This window comes from Carcharhinus amblyrhynchos, chromosome 2 (assembly GCF_965287045.1).
Source record: "Carcharhinus amblyrhynchos chromosome 2, sCarAmb.v2.hapA, whole genome shotgun sequence".
Lineage (NCBI taxonomy): Eukaryota > Metazoa > Chordata > Chondrichthyes > Carcharhiniformes > Carcharhinidae > Carcharhinus > Carcharhinus amblyrhynchos.
The window spans coordinates 274,613-295,889 of NC_137325.1; the positions used below are offsets into that span (position 1 = coordinate 274,613).

General features: G+C 43.7%; 1 long non-coding RNA gene across 2 annotated transcripts in view; it reads left to right on the forward strand.

Moving 5' to 3' along the window:
* Positions 1-16,802, forward strand: part of LOC145351800 (uncharacterized) — a 45,472-nt gene extending 28,670 nt beyond the window's left edge. For both annotated transcript variants that reach the window (XR_013888455.1, XR_013888457.1), the window contains exon 3: positions 16,669-16,802. This is a non-coding gene — a long non-coding RNA (uncharacterized LOC145351800). The remainder of the gene's footprint in view (positions 1-16,668) is intronic.
* Positions 16,803-21,277: the final 4,475 nt, after the last annotated feature.

Below are 21,277 nucleotides of genomic sequence, written 5' to 3' on the forward strand. Positions count from 1 at the left end.
GCGTGGATAGCGGATTGGTTGTCAAATAGGAGGCAGAGAGTGGGGGTCAATGGGTGCTATTCGGATTGGCAGATGGTGACTAGTGGAGTGCCCCAGGGGTCGGTGCTGGGGCCTCAGCTATTTACCATTTATATAGATGATCTGGAGGAGGGAACCGAGTGTAGGGTGTCGAAATTTGCTGATGACACCAAGATTGGAGGCAAATTGTGCGGAGGGTGTGGAGAGTCTACAGAAGGATCTAGATAGGCTGGGCGAATGGGCCAGGAAATGGCAAATGGAATTTAATGTTGGCAAGTGCGAGGTGGTCCACTTTGGTAGGAATAATGGTAGGAAGGACTATTACTTACGTGGAGAAAAACTGCAGCAGGCGACGGTGCAGAGGGACCTCGGGGTCCTTGTGCATGAGTCGCAAAAACCCAGCTTGCAGGTGCAGCAGGTGGTCAGGAAGGCGAATGGGATGCTGGCCTTCATAGCAAGGGGGATTGAATATAAAAGTAGGGAGGTCTTGCTGCGGCTGTATAGGGCATTGGTGAGACGGCAGCTGGAGTACTGTGTGCAGTTTTGGGCGCCGTACTTACACAAGGATATTTTGGCCTTGGAGGGAGTGCAGAGGAGATTTACTAGGCTGATGCCGGAGTTGAGGGGGTTGAGCTATGAGGAGAGGCTGAATAAACTAGGCTTGTACTCGTTAGAGTTTAGAAGAATAAGGGGAGATTTCATTGAGACGTGTAAGATGATGAATGGGATGGATAGGATAGAGGTGGAGAGACTCTTCCCACTCAGAAAGGATAATAGGACTAGGGGGCACAGCCTCAAGATAAAGGGGGGGCAGTTTAGAACGGAGTTGAGGAGGAACTTCTTCACTCAAAGGGTGGTGAATCTCTGGAATTCCCTGCCCGTTGAAGTGGTGGAGGCTGCCTCGCTAAATATTTTTAAGACGCGGGTTGATGGGTTTTTGATAAGAGAGGGGATTAAGGGTTATGGGGAGAGGGCGGGAATGTGGAACTGAGCCACGGCAGATCAGCCATGATCTTATTGAATGGCGGGGCAGGCTCGAAGGGCTAAATGGCCTACTCCTGCTCCTATGTTCTTATGTTCTAACACTACTAAGACTCCTGCCCTTGATAGTGTACTCGTTCATCCCATTGGTTCTGCCAAAATGGACGACTACACATTTATCTGCGTTGAAGTCCATCTGCCACTTCTCTGCCCAGTCCTGCATCCTATTTATGTCCGGCTGCAACTTCTGACATCCTTCCAGACCATCCACAACACCACCGACCTTTGTGTCATCAGCGAACTTACTTACCCATCCCTCCACTTCCTCATCTAGGTCATTTATGAAAATGACAAACAGCAAGGGTCCTAGAACAGATCCCTGGGGCACTCCACTGGTGACTGACCTCCATGCAGAAAAAGACCCATCCACGACCACTCTCTGCCTTCTGCAGGCAAGCCAGTTCTGGATCCACAAGGCCAAAGGCCCTTGGATCCCATGCCGTCTCACCTTCTCAAGAAGTTTTGCATGGGGGACCTTATCAAACGCCTTGCTGAAGTCCATGTACACCACGTCCACTGCACTTCCTTCGTCAATGTGTTCAGTCACATTTTCGAAGAACTCAACCAGGCTCGTAAGGCACGACCTGCCCTTGACAAATCCATGCTGACTATTTCTGATCATGTCAAACCTCTCCAAATGCTCGTAAATCTTGTCCCTCAGAAGCCTCTCCATCAGCTTACCAACCACTGAGGTCAGACTCACCGGTCGGTAATTTCCCGGGCTATCTCTGTTCCCTTTCTTGAAAATAGGAACGTTTCGAGCCTGGATGAACTCTGACGAAGGGTCATCTAGACTTGAAATATTTGCTTTATTCTCTCTCCACAGATGCTGTCAGACCCGCTGAGATTTTCCAGAATTTGCTGTTTTTATTTCAAATTCCAGCATCTGCAGCATTTTGCTTTTACAAACTTGTTGGATCTATTCAGGAATAATCATTATTCTGCAGCCAAACAAGCTGCAAACTAAGCGACCTGTCCCATGAACGAAATTCTTTTCCTTCTCTCCTTTTCCAGAAGTTTCTATGGCTGATCCCAGTTTAGTTTAGAGTTTTGTGCTTATTTATTAGTGTCACAAGTAGTCTTACATGAACACTGCAATGAAGTTACTGTGAAAGTCTCCTACTTGCCACACTTTGGTCCCGGTTTGGGTGCACTGAGGGTGAGTTTATCATGGCCAATACACCCTAATCAGCACATCTTTCAGACCACGGGATGAAACCGGAGCACTCAGAGGAAACCCACGCAGACATGAGGAGAATGTGCAACCTCCACACAAACTGTGACCCAAGGTTGGAATTGAACCCGGGTCCCTGGCACTGTGAAACCGTAATGCTATCCACTATGCCACCGTGTCATCCATTTTGAAATGATACTTTACAATAAGGTAACAGTTTCAAGGCCATCCTCTCTCCTGACCATGGTATTCCAATTATAGAAGCAAAAATAGGCTATTCAGTCCATTGCACCTGCTCTGCTATTCCATTCTATCATGACTGATAATCATCTTTGTTGCCATTTTCTTGCACGTATTATCCCTTGGTATCAGTAATATCCAGGCATCAATCAATTTTGGTCTTAAGCATCCTCAATGATTGATCCTCCACAGCCCACTGGGAAATTCCAAAGAGCCACCACTCCCTGAGAGAACAAATTTGTCCTCATCTCACGCCCAAATGATTATTTTGAACCTGGGTCCTCTGTTTCTAGATCACCAGCCAGGGGAAGCATTCAATCTACATTTACCTTGTAACGCCCTGTAGAATTTTATAAGTTTCAATGAGATTGCCTCTCATCTTTCCAAACTCGAGGGATACGAGCCCAATTTCCTTTCTTTTATGTCTCTTTATGTGACAGTCTTGCCTTCTCAGGGATTGGTCTGGTGAACCTCCATTGCACTCTGTCTATCTAAATATTTCCTTTCTTAGATAAGGAGTCCAAAACTGCAGCAATGCTTCAGATGCAGTCTCATCAAGGTTCTGTACAATTGTAACAAGACATATTTACACGTATAGTCTAATCCCCTTGTGACAAAGGCCAATGAACCATCTGTCTTCCTAATTTGAGTCATAGCCATCTAGCCCCACTGCAGTGGGTTTCGGGAGATGACACATCATTCGCCAGAGGAAGGATCTTCTGGACCCACTATGGTCAACGGGTCTCCCATTAACTGCATCCCAAAGCACCAGGAAGCCCAGTGGCGTGGGTACGCTATTGGTGGGACCAGTATATCTCACCAGCGTAAACAGCCGGAAAATTCTGGCTATAGAGTTTTGGCAGCACAAAAAGAGGCCTTTTGGCCCATTGTATCCACGCTGGCCTTTCCATGTTCCAGTACTCGGTCCGTAACCTTGTATGCGATGGCATTTCAAATGCTGATCTAATGTTTCTGAAATGTTCTGAGGGTTCTTGCCTCAGAACATTTCAGAAGTTGAATCTCTTGTGAAGAGGAAGAAGGAGACTTATGTCAAGATGAGACGTGAGGCTCAGTTAGGGTGCTTGAGAGTTACAAATTAGCCAGGAAGGACCTAAAGAGAGAGCTAAGAAGAGCGAGGAGGGAACATGAGAAGCCCTTGGCAGGTAGGATCAAGGAAAACCCTGAAGCTTTCTATAGATATGTCAGGAATAAAAGAATGGCTAGGATAAGATTAGGGCCAATCAAGGACAGTAGTGAAAAGTTGTTCATGGAGTCTGAAGAGATCGGAGAGGCACTAAATGAATATTTTTTGTCAGTTTTCACACAGGAATACTGACGAAGACAATGTCACAGGAAGACAGTGTTGTTGAGGAGAATACTGAATACAGGCTATTAGACTGGACGGGATTGAGGTTCATAAGGAGGAGGTGTTAGCAATCCTGGAAAGTATGAAAACAGATAAATCCCCTGGGCCATAAGAACATAAGAAATAGGAGCAGGAGTAGGCCATCTAGCCCTTCGAGCCTGCCCTGCCATTCAATAAGATCAGTTCCAATTTCCCGCTTTCTCCCCATAACCCTTAATTCCCTTGTCTATCAGAAACCTATCTACCGTGACTTAAATATATTCAGCAAGGTAGCCTCCACCACTTCAACGGGCAGAGAATTCCAGAGATTCACCACCCTTTGAGTGAAGAAGCTCGTCCTCAACTCCGTTCTAAACTGCACCCCCCCCCTTATCTTGAGGCTGTGCCCTCTAGTCCAGCTGCCCTTTCTAAATGTGAAGAATCTTTCTACCTCTACCCTATCCATCCCCTTCATTATCTTATATGTCTCTATAAGATCCCCTCTCAGCCTTCTAAACTCCAACAAGTACAGACCCTGTCTATTCAGTCTCTCTTCATAAACTAACGCCCTCATCTCCGGCATCAGCCTAGTGAACCTCCTCTGCACCCCCTCCAAGGCCAATATATCCTTCCGCAAGTGCGGCGACCAAAACTGCACACAGTACTCCAGCTGCGGCCTCACCAGTGCCCTGTACAGTTGCAGCAAGACTTCCCTGCTTTTATATTCTATCCCCCTCGCTATAAAGGCCAGCATCCCATTCGCCTTCTTGATCACATGGATGGGCCGGATGGGATTTATCCTAGGATTCTCTGGGAGGCTAAGGAGAAGACTGCAGAGCCTTTGGCTTTTAACTTTAGGTCATCATTGTCTACAGGAATAGTGCCAGAAGACTGGAGGATAGCAAATGTTACCCCTTGTTCAAGAAAGGGAGTAGAGACAATCCTGGGAATTATCGACCAGTGAGCCTTACTTCTGTTGTGGGCAAAGTTTTGGAAAGGATTATAAGAGATAGGATTTATAATCATCTAGAAAGGAATAATTTGATTAGGGATAGTCAGCATGGTTTTGTGAAGGGTAGGTCGTGCTTCACAAACCTTACTGAGTTCTTTGAGAAGGTGATCAAAGAGGTGGATGAGGGTAAAGCAGTTGATGTGGTGTATATGGATTTCAGTAAAGCGTTTGATAAGGTTCCCCACGGTAAGCTATTGCAGAAAATACGGAGGCATGGGATTGAGGGTGATATAGCGGTTTGGATCAGAAACTGGTTAGCTGTAAGAAGACAGAGGGTGGTGCTTGATGGGAAAAGCTCTCCCTGGAGTTCAGTTACTAGTGATGTACCGCAAGGATCTGTTTTGGGGCCACTGCTGTTTATCATTTTTATAAATGACCTGGACGACGGCGTAGAAGGATGGATTATTAAATTTGCGGATGACACTAAAGTCGGTGGAGTTGTGGACAGTGCGGAAGGATGTTGAAGGTTACAGAGGGACATAGATAAGCTGCAGAGCTGGGCTGAGAGGTGGCAAATGGAGTTTAATGTGGAAAAGTGTGAAATGATTCACTTTGAAAGGAGTAACAGGAATACAGAGTACTGGGCTAATGGTAAGATACTTGGTAGTGTGGATAAGCAGAGAGATCTCGGTGTCCATATGCACAGATCCCTGAAAGTTAGCACCCAGGTTGATAGGGTTGCTGAGAAGGTGTACGGTGTGTTAGTTTTTATTGGTAGAGGAATTGAGTTTAGGAGCCATGAGGTCATCTTGCAGCTGTACAAAACTCTTGGTGCTACCGCACTTGGAGTATTGAGTACAGTTCTGGTCACCGCTTTATAAGAAGGATGTATAGAAAGGGTGCAGAGGAGATTTACCAGGATGTTGCCTGGTATGGTGGGAAAGTCTTATGAGGAAAGGCTGAGGGACTTGAGGCTGTTTTCATTAGAGAGAAGGTTAAGAGGTGACTTAATAGAGGCATATAAGATGATCAGAGGATTAGTTAGGGTGGACAGTGAGAGCCTTTTTTCTCAGATGGATATGGCTAACACGAGGGGACGTAGCTTTAAATTGAGGGGTGATGGATAGAGGACAGATATCAGAGGTAAGTTCTTTAGTCGGAGAGTAGTAAAGGCGTGGAATGCCCGGCCTGCAACAGTAGTGGACTCGCCAACATTAAGTGCATTTAAATAGTCATTGGATAAACATATGAATGATATTGGAATAGTGTAGGTTAGATGGGCTTGAGATTGAGTTCACAGGTTGGCGCAACATTGAGGGCCAAAGGGCCTGTACTGGGCTGTAATGTTCTATGTTCTATGCTCTGCCACCCTTTCAGGCAGTGACTTCCAGATTCTCAACTCCCTTTGGGTGAAAAAGATTTCCTCGCATCTCCTATAAACCTCCTGCCCCTTAACATAATTCTTTGTCCTTTGGTCATTGACCCATCTGCTAAGGAGGAAGATTTCTTCCTATTCTCTCTGATTATGACCCTTAATTTTATATATCTTAATCAGGTCCCCCCCTTAGCTTTCCCTGCTCCAAGGAAAACAACCCCAGTCTATCCAGCCTTTTTTCATTGCTGGAACGTTCCAGCCTGGGCAGCATCCTGGTGAATCTCCTTTGCAATTCCTCTGATGTAATCACTTACTTCCTATATTGTGATGACCAGAATTGTACACAATACTTTAACTGTGGTATTCCATACAGCTCCAGCTCCATCATAACCTGCTCTTACATTCTATGCTCCTGTTATTAAAGGCAAGCATCCCATATGCCTTCGTAACCACCTTATCTATCTGTCCTGCTGTTTTCAGAGATCTATGGACAGGCACCCCAAGATCCCTCTGATCTTCTGTACTTCCTAGTGTCCTGCCATTCATTGTGTAATCCCTTGTCTTGTTAGTCCTTCCAAAATGCATTATCTCATACTTTTAGGGTTAAATTCCATTTGTCACTGTTCTGCCCATTGGACCAGTCCGCCTATATCATTCTGTAAACAAAGGCTTTCCTCCTCACTATTTACCATACCATCAATTTCTGTGTCATCTGTGATCATATCCTCACATTCACATCCAGATCATTAATGTACACTGCAAATAGCAATGGACCCAGCACTGATCCTTGACACACACTGGGCACAGGCTTCCAGTCACAAAAACAACCTTCCACTATCATCTTATGTCTCCTGCCACTAAGCCAATTTTGGATCCAGTTTGCCAAATTTCCCTGGATCCCATGGGCTCTTACCTTTTTCATCAGTCCCCATGTGGGACCTTGTTAAAAGCCTGATTGAAGTCCATGTTGACTCTCCCACTGCACTGCCCTTGTCTGCACACCTCGTCACCTTCTTGAAAAATTCAATCAAATTTGTAAGACATGATCTCCCTTTGACAAAGCCACGTTGATTGTCCTTGATTAATTCTTGTCTCTCCAAGTGGAGATTAATTCTGCCCCCCAGAATTTTTTCCAATAGTTTTCCTGCCACTGATGTTAGACTCACTGGCATGTAATTCCTGGCTTTCCCTAGTTCTCTTTCTGACTAATTGTTTGCTGCACCTGCATGTTGGCTTTTAATGACTCATGAACAAAGATCCCAAATCCCTTTGACATCAACATTGCCCAACCTCTCACCATTTAAGAAATATTCTGCCTTTTTGCTTTTTCTATCAAAGTGAATATCTCCACACTTATTCATATTATATTCAATCTGCTGCGTCCTTACACATTCAATTACTCTGTTATAAATCCTCTTGAAGCCTCCTTGCACCCTCCTCACTGTTTACATTCCCACCTAGTTTTCTGTCATCAGCAAATTTGGAAATATTACGTTTAATCCCCTATTTGAATTGGAATTAAGCCAAATGGGAAATGAAATAGGGACCATAAAATTCAGCTCTGGAGCAGATTTTTGGCACCTCTGGTGCTGTTTGATGTGCAGAATGACATGGCATTCAGTGGGGGAGTTACAGGTGTTCTTGTCGGATGACCTTGAGTAGCCTTGGACCTAAATGCCTCAGGTTCAAATTCACCACCTTGGCCCAGATGGTTAGTGCTGGCTGGCAGACAGGAACTGCAAGAACGCTGATGAAATGGTATTCCTGGTTGGGTCAACGTTGTCATCTTCAGAGAGTATGCCATTCTAATCCCTCAGTAATCCACTGCAGCATCGATTTCTGGGCTGCTGTCTAAGGTGTGAGCTTGTCCATTTTGTCAGAGAGAACGAAAAAGCATATTATCAAAATGGTGAAAGGTTGCTGAGTTCTGAGATGCAGAAGGATCTGGGTGTCCTAGTGCATTAATCGTAAAAGGCTAATAATGCAGTCTGTAATTAACAAGGTTAATAATTATCGTTATTGCATGGAAAATTGAATGCAAGAGTAGGGAGGCTATGCTTCAGTTCTGCAGCGCATTGGTTCACACCTGGACTACTGTGTGTTGTTTTGGCCTCCTTATTTAAGGAAAATATAAATGGATTGGAAAAGATTCAGAGAAGGTTTACTAGATTGAAACCTGGAATGGGCAGGTTGCCTAATGAAGAAAGGTTGCAGAGGCTAGGCTTGTATCCACTGGCATTTAGAGGAGTAAGTGGTAACTGGATTGAAACATATAGAGCGGGACTTTCCAGCTGCGCTCGCCCCAAGACTGGAAAATCCTGCTTGAAGTCAATGGACCTTTGCATGGTCCATGTCTCAGGCAGGATGGAAAATTCCTTTTACAAGGTCTGGATGGGTCTTGACAGGGTGAATGTGAGAGAATCTACAACTTGGGGTCACTATTTAAAAATAAGGAGTCACTTATTTAAGGCAGATATGAGGAAAAATGTTTTGTCTCAGAAGTTTGTGAGATTTCGAAGACGTGATCCTCCTGGCTCACCGTGCCATTAAGATTGTGTGTGAGAGCAGGAATTAGCTTTGAGCCCGGTTTGGCACCACTCACAATGTTCTCAGCCCAGTTTTGCCGGCAGGATCAGCTTTGCGTCCAGAAAAAGGCCAACTCAACATTGGGCATCCAGGAGGCTTGTGGGCCCATCAGAAGCAGCAGCATTTTACTCAACCGCTATCTGTGACTTCATGGCCTGGCGTATCCCCACTCTATCATTACTGTCAAGCCAGAAGATCAACTCTGCTTCAATGAAGACCGCAGGAGAGTTTGCCAGACACCCACATGAATGAATAAAAAATTTATTATCATAAGGGTGAGATTTGAAAATTCAGCCCATTGTAGTTACCATTGCTTTAAGAGGGTTTGTATCAATGAGACACCATTCAATCTGATTTGAATACATTAGTTACATTAGCATAGAAAGCTGAGTGAAAGGATTCTACTTCTTTCTCACAGATCACCAAAAGCATTATCAGTCAAGTTCACAGCAGCCAGAGTGATTTGCCTTGGGAAAGATTCGGATTGTTAATTCATTGCCCCAGTATCTTATGAGGAATAATTTTGCATGTCGCACAATGGAAACAGATGTCTGATTTTCATCGTTATGCACTCGTGGTGTGATTACTGCAGCTACCAGCAATTATGAATAACTGGGTGTAAACTATATTTAGCTTAGCAGTGCATTAGTACTTAATAGCTGAGACTTTCAAACATACAATTAATGAAATCAACAGATTCTGGATAAAAATTCAAGAGAGAATTCGGGATGAAATTGGGCAAAGGGGCAGCAAAAACAAACAATGCTGCATCAACTGTTCAGCTGCTCTGTTCCAAAACCACGTCAATATAATTGAATTGGACAGCATGGTGGCACAGTGGTTAGCACTGCTGCCTCACAGCGTCAGGAACTTGAGTTCAATTCTGATTATGGGTGACTGTCTGTGTGGAGTGTGCACGTTCTCCCCATGTCTGCATGGGTTGCCTCCGGCTGCTCCAATTTCCTCTCACAGCCCAAAGATGTGCAGATTAGGTGGATTGGCCATGCTAAATTGCCTCTTAGTGTCCCAAGAAGTGTCGATTAGAGAGATTAATGGGTTAAATGGCTTATGGTGATAGGGTCTGGGTGGGGTTCTCTGCAGGAAATTTGATACAGAGTCAATGGACTGAATGGCTTCTTTCTGCACTTTAGGAAGTCTATGATATTCAATGAATATCGAGTAGGAAATAAATTTGCAATGATCAAGTCCCTATCAAATGTGCTGTGTATGAGGAATGTCACGTGTCAGGCATGCTGTATATCAAGTGTTTCATTAAGTTAGACACAATTTTCCCTTAAACCCATACCCGACACAAAGGAAGGTGGTTGTCATTGTTGGAAGTCAATCATCTCAGTCCCAGGACACTGTCACAGATGTTCCTCAGAATAGTATCCTAGGCCCAACTATCTTTTGCCACTTCATCAATGACTTTCATTCCATCTTTTGGTCAAAAGTGGAGATGTTCAAGATGCGCAACAAATGCAGGCCTTGGCAGCAAAGCTAAAATCTGAAGAATGAATTTTAAATGTTTAGGAGTGAAGGAGGGATCTTCTCCATTTTGTGGTTCAGCTGCCTCAGGCAATAAGCTATAAAAATGGGGGAATCCCCATTTTCTGCTTTTAACTTTAGAAGTTGGAAGACTATTCAGCCAAATAGAGAAGTTAATGCTTACGCGAAGCCTATTGCCAAAAAATACATTGCAACTTTTCTGAAAAATTCTTCAGGAAATTGGAAACAAATAGTGAATGATGTTCTCCAGTGCATTGCTCTTTCTCCAGCCAGCATGGTGTAATGACATCCCACTCGAGCAGAGATACACGTTATACAGAACAACAAGCTGCCACTCTCAGCTGTGTCACACCAGAAGACAGTGCAGAGTTTACAGGCTGAGAGGTCACTGTTTTGATATCAATAAAGTTATGGTTTTAGTTTTGAATAATGAAATAATTTGTTCATTATCTGTCTTTATCAAATGCCCAGGAAATGCAAAGAGGATCTGAGGGGAAGTCTGTGCTTTAGTTTACCATTTTGTGAAGTTAAGTTGTCTGCAATACCTGAACTTAAGTTAAAATAACCTAGCTATTTTCTTCCTCACAATTCAAGCTTCCCAATTATGTTACACGTAATCCAGCTAAAATAATGCAATCAGTAAATGTAAATAAATGTAGGAGTATGTCAGATTTTATCCAATGGAAAAACTATTCTTTGTTCTTTGTTGAAAGATATTGGGTGGTATTTCCAGCCGCACCAGAAAATCCTGCCCGAGGTCAACGGACTTTTCCATTGTCCGCCCCTCACCTGCTCCGATTCTCACGATGGGTGAAATGGGAAAATTTTCCCTGTTGGCTCTGACAATGTGGAATCTGCCTGGGCAGAGCTCAGAAATACCAAGGGGCAAAAGCCATGATTGGGGGTTGTACATAGATCTCCAAACTGCCAAGAAGATGTTCAGGATGGCATTAAACAGGAAATTTGAGAGACATGATACAGGAACAATTGTAACTATGGATGACTTTAACCTGCATATAGATTGGGTAAATCAAAATAGTAACAATACCATAGAGGAGAAACTCTCATAATTTTGTAGACCTCCATCACATCTCCTCTCAGCATCTTTCCAATGAAAACAATCCTAGTTTATTCAACTTCTCCTCATGGCCAACATCCTCGAGACCAGGCAACATCCTGGTGAATCCTTCTTTGCACTCTCTCCAAAGCTTCCATATCCTTCTGGTATGTGGTGACCAGACCCTGACGCAGTACTCCAAATGTGGCCTAACTATGGTTTTATGTAGCTGTATCATGATTTCCCAACTCTTGTACTCAGTGCCCTGGTTGATGAAAGCAAGCATGCCATATGCCTTCTTAATCACCTTGGCCACCCATGTTGCCATTTTTAGGGAACTGTAAACCTGCACACCCTGGTCCCTCTGTATGTTAATGTTCCTAAGGATTCTGTATATTTTGCACCTAAATTTGATCCTCCAAAATGCATCACCTCACATTTGTCTGGATTAAACTCCATCTGCCATTTCTGTGCCCAAGTCTCCAATCTATCTCTGTCCTGTTGTATCCTCTTGACAATCCCCAGCACTATCAGCAACTCCTCCAATCATCGTGTCATCTGCAAATTTACTAATCAGACCACACACATTTCCCCCCAGATCATTTATATATACTACACGCAACAGAGGTCCCAGCACTGATCCCTGCGGAACACCACTAGCTATAGATCTCCCTTCTGAAAAATACCCTTCCACCGCTACTCTCTGTCTTCTATGACTAGGCCAGTTCTGTATCCATCGAGCCAGCCTACCTGAATCCCATGTGAATTTAGATTTTGTACCAGTCTGCCATGTGGGATCTTGTTAAATGCCTTACTAAAGTGGCAGACAGTGACTCGTGGGGTACAGCAGGGATCAGTGCTGGGACCCCAGCTATTCACCATATATATTATTGATTTAGACGAGGGAACTAAATGTTATAGATGGCTCAAGGATAGGTGGGAGGGTGAGCTGTGAGGAGGATGTAGAAATGCTTCAGCGTAATTTGCACAGTTGAGAAAGTGGGCCAATGCATGGCAAATGCAATTTAGTTTGGTAAATGTGATGTAATTCACTTTGGTAGCAAAAGCGGGAAGGCAGATTACTACCTGACTGTCCATAAATTCAGGCAGGGGAATGTGCAATGAGACCTGGGTGTCCTCGCGTATCAGCTGCTGAAGGTAAGCATGTAGGTGCAGCAGGCGGTAAAGAAGGCTAATAGTATGTTGGCTTCATAGTGAGAGGATTTGAGTGCAGGAGCAGGGATGTGTTGCTGTATTGATGCAGGGCAGGGATGTATTGCTGTACTGATGCAGGGCAGGGATGTATTGCTGTACTGATGCAGGGCAGGGATGTAGTGCTGTACTGATGCAGGGCAGGGATGTGTTGCTGTACTGATGCAGGGCAGGGATGTAGTGCTGTACTGATACAGGGCAGGGATGTGTTGCTGTACTGATGCAGGGCAGGGATGTAGTGCTGTACTGATACAGGGCAGGGATGTGTTGCTGTACTGATGCAGGGCAGGGATGTAGTGCTGTACTGATACAGGGCAGGGATGTATTGCTGTACTGATACAGGGCAGGGATGTGTTGCTGTACTGATGCAGGGCAGGGATGTAGTGCTGTACTGATACAGGACAGGGATGTATTGCTGTACTGATACAGGGCAGGGATGTATTGCTGTACTGATACAGGGCAGGGATGTATTGCTGTAATGATACAGGGCAGGGATGTATTGCTATACTGATACAGGGCAGGTATGTATTGCTGTAATGATACAGGGCAGGGATGTATTGCTGTACTGATCCAGGGCAGGGATGTATTGCTGTACTGATACAAGGCCTTGATGAGACCACACCTGGAGTATTGTGTGCAGATTTGATGTCCTTACCTGAGAAAAGTTCTTGATCTAGCTGGAATACAGTGAAAGTTTACCAAACTGATTCCTCGGATGGCAGGACTGACGATTGGGGAGAGATTGAGTTGGTTAGGCTTACATTCATTAGAGTTGGGAAGAATGGTGCGGGAGTGGGGAGTGGGGGCCAGGGGTGGGCAATGGCGGGATCTCATAGAAACCCATAAAATCCTAACAGGACTAGACAGGAAAGATGCATCTCGATGATGGGGGAGCCCAGAACCAAGGATCACAGTCTGGGGATACGGGGTAAACCATTTATAACTGAGATGAGGAGACATTTCTTCATGCAGAGAGTGATCAGTTGTTGAATTGACTACCGCAGAAAGCAGTTGAAGAAGGTGGCTGCAATCTTACCATCAGTCGATTCCTCATTCCAGACATTTTTATTGAATTCAAATTCCACTATCTGCCGTGGTGAGATTCAAAATCAGGTCCCCAGAACATTAGCTGAGTTTCTGGATTAATAGTCTAGTGATAATACCACTAGGTCACCGCTCCCTCGATTAAGTAAAAGCAATATAATTAATTAAGTTACAATAATAATCACTGTTTGACAAGAAATGGAAGCAACCTTGAATGAGGGGAGGAGCAACTAAGTTTAATTCACTGGAGTGTGGCCTAAGACTGCTATAATTCTAGTAGAAATGACATGAAAGAGGGTGTTTATAGCAATGACACAAACGCTTATTTGCTTTTCCAAAAGTTGGTTCAACTGTTCATGGAAGGCAAAACACATCAGGGCAGGGTTTCCAGCTGTGCTCATCCCAAGGCCTGACGTCAATGGGTGTCTGCATGGTCTGTCCCCGCCCCCTCTGATTCCTGTGGTGGACAGGACGTGAAGGCTCCACCCATCAGTCCCTATTCATTAAATTAACATTCTTCCAAAACTTCCTAAACAAAGAAAATATTGACCCAAATCTTATGGTATTCAGATTGTTGACACCTCCCAGCCAAAGTTCCATTTCAATCAGGACGCCCAGAATTCCTGAGTACACTCGTGTGCTGAAATTGCCCAGAAGTTCAACCTTCTGATGGGTTGCTTTCTAGAAACATGGACAATTCTAACAGGACTAGACTAGGAGTCACAGTCTGATATTACGGGAAAATCACTTAGGACTGAGATAAAGAGAAGTTTCTTCAGCCAGAGAGTGGTGAGTGTGTGGAATTCGCTATTACAGTATTCAGGTGAGGCTGAAACATTGCATATTTTCAAATCATTCAAATATTTTTCAAATTTTTAAAAGAGAGGAAGGCATGATTCATTTTGGAAGAAAAAACAAGAAGGCAGCTTACTGCCTGAATGGCTGTAAATTGGGATGTTTGAGGAGAGATTGACTGGGATTATTTTCACTGGAGTTCAGATGAGTGAGAGGGTTCTCATAGAGACAGAACTAGACAGGGTAGATGCAGGAGGATGTTACTGATGGTGGGGGAGTCCAGAACCAGGGGTCACAGTCTGAGGATTCAGGGTAGGCCATTTAAGACGGAGTGAGGAGACATTTCTTCACCCAAAGAGTGGTGAGCCTGTGGAATTCTTTACCTCAGAAAATAGTTGATGCCAAAGCATTGAATGTATTCAAGGGATGGCTGGATATAACACTCGGGCGAATAGGATCAAAGGTTATGGGAAAGAAACTATTGAGTTGGATGATCAGCCATAATCATAGAGAATAACAGAATATGCTAAAAGGGCTGAATGACCTCCTCCTGCTTCTTTCTTCTATGTTTCTTTCTTCTATGTTCCTTTCTTCTATGTTCCTTTCTTCTATGTTCCTTTCTTCTATGTTTCTATGCTACTCTGGACTCAGTATGAATCTTGAGCTCAGGATCGAAAACTTGGGCCAGCTACTTAGACTTACCTGGGTACTTACCAAGGAAATGGTAACCTTGTCTAACTCAGTTGTTAGCCAGTGTGAGTGATCTGAGCACTACAGCTGATCACCACCTGTGACTTGACTGTCCTTCACACCATCAGTCCCCACCCTGCCCATCCTCCAACTCCAGCCTGACTAACCCACTCCATCGCAGCAGCCAAACCTGAACCCCTCTCCTACCACTTCCCTGACCTGGTTAAACCACCCAACCCCACCTGACCCTCTCTTTCTCCTTATGAGGCCCCCTGACCTGACCCAGCCTGACCTTCTCCCAATCCTGGGTCCAGCTCCAGCCTTAGCCCCAGCCTCTGGCCCAGGTCCAACTCAGTTTGACCCTCTCTACCACCTGATGAGACCCCCTGACCTGACCCAGGCTGACCCTTTGCCCAGCCCCAGTCTCTACCTCCAGCCGTGGCCCTGGCAATATTCAATCAAGTGTACTTGAAGAAGAGAAAACATTCCTTAATTTTAATCAATGCCAAATCAACATAATCTTTGCATTATGTCATATCCTGAAGCCACTAACAAATCGTTACATTCCCAAGTTTACCGTTATTGCTGACTCAGCTTTCTTATCGCTCATTGAGGTGAAATCTAAAATATATTCCCAAAACTTCACTATGATGTGGTGCTAAAAGGTGTCAGATTCTCTGACCTCCGCGGTGACTGGGATTCTTCAGTCTCACTGCAGTGAGTGGAGACTTGGCGTCAAATTCTCACAGCGGCAGCAGGACGTGAATGGCTGGACAATACCTAAAAATTGAGGGATACGTCACATGATTTTCCATTCATTAATGTTAAAGGAGCATGGAATAATCAACATCGTTTAGTTTAACGCTGTCATACTGAACATTAACACATGCATAACTTAAAATTTCTTCCAGACTGTACGCTATTTATGATTTAACTTTTTTATGAATGAATGCTCTGATGATGATGATTGTTGATTTGATTCTGATTGCAGAATTGTTAGAGGACGTATTTATATCCGGCAATAATATGTTCATTTCAATTTCCTATTGGCTGAGTCATGGTGTTAGGCACCATGTAAAGTGCTGGAGATTAATGCTTGGATATTTCAGCAGAAACACTGAATCCACTGGCACTTGTAATCAGAACATGCAATTTAACCACAGAATGCAAACAGCACAGAAAAAGGCCATTCCGCCCAGTGTTAGCTCTTTGTAACTGCTTTTCAGCTAGTCTCACTTCTGTGGACTGCCAGATTCCTCATTATCTTAACTGCCAATCTCTTCTCATACTCTCTCTCTGCCCCTCTTATTTCCTTTTTCACTTCACCTCTGAATTTTCTGTGTTGAGCCGATCTCTTGTTTGTATTATCAATCTGCCATCTGTCATTCACAAATACTTTCTACTCATCTGACACCCAGACTTTTTGTCATCTGGTGAACTCTGACTTTTGTTGCCTTTGGGATGGTAGATGCTTTGACCTTTTCCTCTCAATTCCTCAGCTGTACAAAGATAAAGATGGTGTATGATTGGGAAAGCAGTGAGGATTGCACAAAGATGATCTATTGGAATGTTTGATTTCAGAATTTCATTGCCTTATTCACAAATCTTTTGCTTTCTGTTGTCTCAACAGCGCCTGAAGCACAACACAAGAGGATACATTAACGTTTACTGACCCAATTACTTGCTCAACTTTAATAAACTGCCTGGCATGGGAACTTTAAGAATATATACTCATGATCATCATTAAAAAAAGTTTAATTTTGAGCTTTGAATTCTGTGCTATTTTTGTTGAAATAAATTGATGTTAGAAAATCTTGCATTTACAGAATTGAAAAATTGTGTATTTTGGAAAAAATGAAATCATGTCGTGTTAGTACAAAAAATAACTCTATCATCCAAAAATAACTGTATTAACTCTTTGGCAAATCATAGACAAACAATGCTAATGATCCCCTCAAATTCTGGACAGATCATTTTATAATCCATTTACAGAAATATCATCTGACTTTGGGAGCAGCCTGTGACACACTGGATTTAAATACAGTCTCCAAGATGAAAGGAATCAGAGCCTTCTAAGAATTGAACGCTGCATAAAGTTATTGCTCATTCACAAATAACATTTATCATTTTAAAGGAGAACAGCCAGAGGCAGAATACACTGTTCATGATGCTGAATATAAGTCATTTGCTGCTGAATAGACCCAGCAGGATAGAGTACAATGTCAAACATGGGACATTATACACTGAAAAGCAGACATATATGTTCTGTTGGGTTGTTTGTCCGTCTATCTCCACAGCTTTTGCTTTTTTATTTTATGCACTCTCTCCATGATGTCCCATCTATCCTCATTTAATTATCCAAGTCTCAGCTGCCTGCCAAATGCTGAATCTCTCCTGTGAAATATGACAGCTCCTCAGTTCTTTTTCAATGTTGTATTTATCTATCTTTGTGTATATTTAAAATTATGAATATATCTGTGTGTGTATGTATGTCTGTGCGTGTGTGTGTGTGCGTGTGTGTGTGTCTCTTTCGACTAAGGCTTGAGCTAAGAAAACCAATGTTTCCCAGGAGAGCAATTATGCTGATTCACTTTTCTTGCAGTGGTTAGAAGCTTGATTCTAAATTCAACATGATTGCGAGAGAGAATATCAATGACTAGGAGTGAAATAGTTTTACTGGGATTACATTTCATAAAAATTTCTCCGTCTTGTTTCTTGACCACTGTGTGATTCATAAATTACTTAAAGCTCCAATCCATGCATTAAGGTGAGGCTAAGGCATTGGGACTTCTCTTTTTGGTTGTGATTATTGCTTCATGTTGATGTGTTATTAATGTTATCTGTTACTGTGAACCCAAACATGAGCCTGCCATAGGCTGGCATGGGTACTTCATCATATGAGGAACTATAAATATAACTGAAGATTGTTGAATCTCCAAGCCTCTGGAAATCATTGAGGAGAAAATGTCAGATGGTTAGGTCAAAGATGCCTGTGAAATTCTGGGGCGTGATGTGGAGATGCCGGTGTTGGACTGGGTGAACACAAGAAGCCTCACAACACCAGGTTAAAGTCCAACCAATTTATTTGATAGTAAACTCACAAGCTTTCAGGGTTTGCCCCTTCTTCAGGTGAATGGAGATTTCTGGCCTCAGACAGAGCATATAAAGCACAGACAGTTTACAGATTACTGATTAGAATGCGAATCTTTACAGCTAACCTGCTAGTCAAGTCTTAAAGATGCAGACAATGTGAGTGGAAAGAGCGTTAGGCATATGTTAAAGAGATGTGTATTGCCCCCAGACAGTACAGTAAGTGAGGTTTTGCAAACCCAGGCAAGTCACGGGGGTTACAGATAGTGCGACATGAACCCAAGATCCCTGTTGAGACCGTCCTCATGTGTGTGGAACTTGGCTATCAGTCTCTGCTCAGCGACTCTGCACTGTCGTGTGTCGTGAAGATCCCCTTGGAAAACGCTTACCTGAAGGTCAGAGGCCGAATGCCCGTGACTGCTGAAGTGTTCGCCAACAGGAAGTGAACAGTCATGCCTGGTGATTGTCAAGTGACGTTCATTCATCCGTTGTCTTAGTGTCTGCATGGTCTCCTCAATGTACCATGCTTTGGGACATCCTTTCCTGCAGCGTATTAGGTAAACAACGTTGGCCGAGTTGCAAGAGTATGTGCCTTTAACCTGAAATTCTGGGGCTGCAGAGATCAGCCCCTAGCAACTATTACCCCCCACTTTTGTGTCAGGAATTACTCCAATAAATGGAGAATTTTACTTTTAAGCAAGCTCTCTGATGCTAAACTCAACCTTCTTACCAACTCTCCTGTCAGAGTTGATCTTATGTCTGTGTTTGGATTTAAGGGTGTGACAATGTCGGGAGCTAATGGAACCTGAAGGAGTCTAAACTGAATGTTGCTGAGTAGGTTTTGCTCGATTACATTGTCTATCAATGATGGAAGAGACGAGAAGGAAGTTATGTAAAATGCTAACACGTTATTGGCTAGTAATATAGAAGAAGATTGTAAGAGATTTTTTAGATGTATAAAAGATAAGAGAGTGGCAAGAATGGACATTGGACCGCTGGAAAATTAGGCTGGAGAAGTAATAATGGAGGACAAAGAAATAGCTGAAGAACTAAATGGGTGCTTTGTATCAACCTTCACGGTGGAAGACACCCCTAACATGCCAGAACTTCAGGAGAATCGGGGGCAGAGGTATATGTAGTGACCATCACTAAGGAGAAGGTGCTTGGGAAGCTGAAAGGTCTGAAGGTGAATAAGTCACCTGGACTGGATGGACTACACCCCAGGGTTCTCAAGGAGATAGCTGAGGAGATGGTTGAGACATTGGTGATTATCTTTCAGGAACCACTGGAATCAGGGAAGGTCCCAGAGGACTGAAAAAGGCTAATGTAACATCCCTGTTTAAGCAGGGAGGGAGGCAGAAGATGGGGAATCATAGGCCAGTTAGCCTGACCTCGGTCATGGGTAAGATCTTGGAGACTATTATTAAGGATGAAATTGTTGAGTACTTGGAAATGCATGGGAAAATAAAGCTGAGTCAGCACCACTTCGTCAAAGGGAGTTCATATCTCACAAATTTGTTAGAATTCTATGAGGAGGTAATGAAGAAGTTAGATAAAGGAGTGGACATGATTTATTTGGATTTCCAGAAAGCCTTTGACAACATAGAACATAGAACATTACAGCGCAGTACAGGCCCTTCGGCCCTCGATGTTGCACCGACCAGTGGAACCAATCTAATGACCCTCTAACCTAAACTATTCCAATGTTATCCATATGCCTATCCACTGACCATTTGAACACCCTTAAAGTTGGTGAGTCCACAACTGCTGCAGGCAGGGCATTCCACGCCCTTACTACCCTCTGAGTAAAGAACCTACCTCTGACATCCATCCTATAATTACCAGCCCTTAATTTAAAGCTATGTCCCCTTGTGTTAGCCATCACCATCTGAGGTAAAAGGATCTCACTGTCCACCCTATCTAACCCTCTGATCATAGAACATAGAACATAGAACATTACAGCGCAGAACAGGCCCTTCGGCCCACGATGTTGCGCCGACCAGTTTTTTTAAAAAAAAGAACACTGACCCACTAATCTAAACCAATCCCTTTTCGTCCATAAACCTATCCATAGATCTCTTAAACGCCCCCAAACTAGGCGCATTTACAGCCGCAGCAGGCAGGGCATTCCAATCCCTCACCACCCTCTGGGTAAAGAACCTACCCCTGACATCCGTCCTATAACTACCATCATCTTGTATGCCTCAATTAGGTCACCTCTTAACCTTCTTCTTTCTAATGAAAATAACCTCAAGTCCCTCAGCCTTTCCTCGTAAGACCTTCCCACCATACCAGGCAACATCCTGGTAAACCTCCTCTGCACCCTTTTCAATGCCTCCACTTCTTTCTTATAATGTGGTGACCAGAACTGTACGCAATACTCCAAGTGCGGCCGCACCAGAGTTTTGTACAGTTGCAACATGACCTCACAGCTCTGAAATTCAATCCCTCTACCAATAAAAGCTAACACACCGTACGCCTTCTTAACAACCTTATCAACCTGGGTGCCAACTTTCAGGGAGCAATGCACAAGTACACCAAGATCTCTCTGCTCATCAACACTACCAAGAGTCCTTCCATTAGCTCTATATTCTGTACTACTGTTACTCTTACCAAAGTGAATCACCTCACACTTTTCCGCATTAAACTCCATCTGCCACCTCTCGGCTCAGCTCTGCAGCTTATCTATGTCTCTCTGCAAACTGTAACATCCATCCTCACTGTCTACAACTCCTCCGACTTTGGTGTCGTCAGCAAATTTACTAATCCATCCTTCTACACCCTCATCTAGGTCATTTATAAAAATGACAAACAGCAGTGGTCCCAAAACAGGTCCCTGAGGTACACCACTTGTAACTGAACTCCAGGTTGAATATTTCCCATCAACCACCACCCTCTGTCTTCTATCAGCTAGCCAATTCCTGATCCAAACTGCTAAATCACCCTCAATCCCATGCGTCTGCATTTTCTGCAGTAGCCTACCATGGGGAACCTTATCAAACGCTTTGCTAAAATCCATATACACCACGTCAACTGCCTTACCCTTATCCACCTCTTTGGTCACCTTTTCAAAAAACTCGATAAGGTTTGTGAAGCACGACCTACTCTTCACAAAATGGTGTTGACTATCCCTAATCAACTTATTTCCC